This window comes from Calidris pugnax, unplaced genomic scaffold (genome assembly GCF_001431845.1).
Source record: "Calidris pugnax isolate Ruff unplaced genomic scaffold, ASM143184v1 scaffold17, whole genome shotgun sequence".
Taxonomy (NCBI): Eukaryota; Metazoa; Chordata; class Aves; order Charadriiformes; family Scolopacidae; genus Calidris; species Calidris pugnax.
In genome coordinates this window covers 1,578,975-1,581,910 of record NW_015090794.1, presented here as the reverse complement: position 1 = coordinate 1,581,910, position 2,936 = coordinate 1,578,975, and positions in this window count along the sequence as shown.

Here is a 2,936-nt window from a genome sequence, read left to right as displayed (position 1 = left end):
CGCGGGGAGCACCCCCCCATCCCCAACTTCTCCTTCGAGCAGTTGGACAGCAGCTCCTTGAGCAGCCTCTCGGATCTCCTGGACAGCGGTCAGTCCACGCCGGGCTCCGTGGACTCCCGGCCGGACCCTCCCGCCGCCTCCGAACTGAAAAAAACGGATCATTTAAAAACTCAGTGGAGCAACGTGGAGAAAAGCAAAGAGCTCCTGGGCATCGCTAAGAGCCCCCTCCGGAAGCAGGACTTGGTCCCAGTGACTGTTGCAACAGAAGAAGACATTGATGACCCAGTATAGCTTTCTGGGAGGGGGGGAACGGGGAGGGGGTCTCAAGGGCTTGACACCAATGTGGGTTTCCAAACCGAAGGGACTGAGTGGCCACCGGTACCCGGGTGGCTCCTCGCTGGGGTTTTTCTTGGTCCTTTCTCGCAGTCACTTGTTCTTAAGCGCTGTGGAGGTTTGCAAAAAAAACACACACACACACACACAAAAAGCAAAAAGGAAAAGGAAAAAAAAAAAACAAAACAACAATTAAAAAGAAACCAAACAAACGGCTGGACGAAACGGTGACGGGTTTCGGGGTGGGGGGAGCAGATTTGCAAAGTGGTTTTGGGGGTTTCTTTTCTAAAGGGCAGGTGGAGCCGATTCAGGGGGTTGCTTCGTTCCTCCCACACACCCCCCTCCGCGGCCTCAATCACATTGATTCGGGTCCGAGGTGGTGGCGGTTGGGATTTGGGGGGTTCTCTTTGGGTTTCGTTGTTTTGTCGAGGGATGGGGTGGTGTGGGGTGTGTTAGACCCACCAGTCATTCTGCCACCTGCCATGTTTTATCACTGGAAGTGCCACTGGTCCAGCGGACCGCCCCCCAGGCTTTTGCCCCATCTCTCTCTCCTCACCTTCCAGGAGGCCATTCGAACAGACTCCGTGGAGGGGCAGACTCCGGATCGCAAGGACAGCCTGCAAGCAGAGCCTGGAGAGACACTACCATCAGCAAAGCAGCCCCAGAGCACCTTCACCCCCAGCCCACTCCATTCCACGGCCTCCTCCCTCCCCGGCACCCCCCCCCCCCCCCCCCCCCCCCCGGGGGCAGCCCTCCCAACCCCGAGGGCAGCCTCTTCGAGCCCTCCGACCTGGCTGACGAGGAGGTTCGCCACATCAACAGCTCGGCCAAAGACTGGGGCGGGGAGCGCTCGGACGCTGGGAGCCGCTCGACTTCGCCCTTCATCTCCCCGGCCCCATCTCCGGTGCCCCTCAAGAACTGCAGCACAACCAGCCTCTCCAGGGGCAGCAGCAAGGAGAAGGACTTGAAGAAGTTCTACAGCATCGATACGAAGGGCTTCCTCAACAAGCCCAGCTGGGCAGACGACCAAAGGCGGCACTCCATCGAGATCTGCCCCTCCATCAGCGATGGGGACTGTAGCTTTGAGGACGCCGCGGAGGAAAAGCAGCGATCCCACATCCAGACGGAGTCCGAGTACATCCACGGAGCCCGGAGGAAGAAGAAGATGAGCCCGCCCTGCATTTCTATAGATCCTCCCATGGAGGACGATGGCGGGGCGGCCTCACGCACCAAGCCCTCTGAGAACAGCATGCTGAGGAGAAGGACCCCGTCCTGCGAGTTCCCGGCGTACAGAGAGTCCCTGGAGCTCGCCGAGAGCCAGCCCGGGGAGCCGGCCTCCAAAATGGAGCGGCGGGGCCAGCCCCCCTGCCGCGGGGAGCACCTCACCATCCCCAACTTCTCCTTCGAGCAGTTGGACAGCAGCTCCTTGAGCAGCCTCTCGGATCTCCTGGACAGCGGTCAGTCCACGCCGGGCTCCGTGGACTCCCGGCCGGACCCTCCCGCCGCCTCCGAACTGAAAAAAACGGATCATTTAAAAACTCAGTGGAGCAACGTGGAGAAAAGCAAAGAGCTCCTGGGCATCGCTAAGAGCCCCCTCCGGAAGCAGGACTTGGTCCCAGTGACTGTTGCAACAGAAGAAGACATTGATGACCCAGTATAGCTTTCTGGGAGGGGGGGAACGGGGAGGGGGTCTCAAGGGCTTGACACCAATGTGGGTTTCCAAACCGAAGGGACTGAGTGGCCACCGGTACCCGGGTGGCTCCTCGCTGGGGTTTTTCTTGGTCCTTTCTCGCAGTCACTTGTTCTTAAGCGCTGTGGAGGTTTGCAAAAAAAACACACACACACACACACAAAAAGCAAAAAGGAAAAGGAAAAAAAAAAAACAAAACAACAATTAAAAAGAAACCAAACAAACGGCTGGACGAAACGGTGACGGGTTTCGGGGTGGGGGGAGCAGATTTGCAAAGTGGTTTTGGGGGTTTCTTTTCTAAAGGGCAGGTGGAGCCGATTCAGGGGGTTGCTTCGTTCCTCCCACACACCCCCCTCCGCGGCCTCAATCACATTGATTCGGGTCCGAGGTGGTGGCGGTTGGGATTTGGGGGGTTCTCTTTGGGTTTCGTTGTTTTGTCGGTTTGGGTTTTGTTTTTTGTTTTTTTTTTAAAAGATGCTCAACTTTTAACAAGGCACCTTTTCGAGATGTCACGTTACGCGGGAGTGCCCGGGAGATGGGAGCTGTACATTGTCTGTATATCAGCAGTTATATAAATAGAAATAATGTATTTGTGAGATACAAAACAAGGAAAAAAAGACAAAAAAAAAAGAAATATACCCACAAAAACTCTCTCTTCATAATGCACATATTTTTATAGAGAAACGATACTGTTTTTTGCATTACATGTGACTCCGCAACTGGGTGGCGTTTCCTCGGGTTTTATGTGGAACTAATTATTACGGCCATTCGTTTTTCCAAATGTTTCTCTTCTTTCTTCGCTTTCATTTTCTTTTTTCCTCTCTCTCCCTCCCTCCACCATCATCCCACCAGCTTCTTCTCACAGCTTTAGATGCCTCATTTTCCTTTTGTACTTTAGAGGTTGTCCTAACTA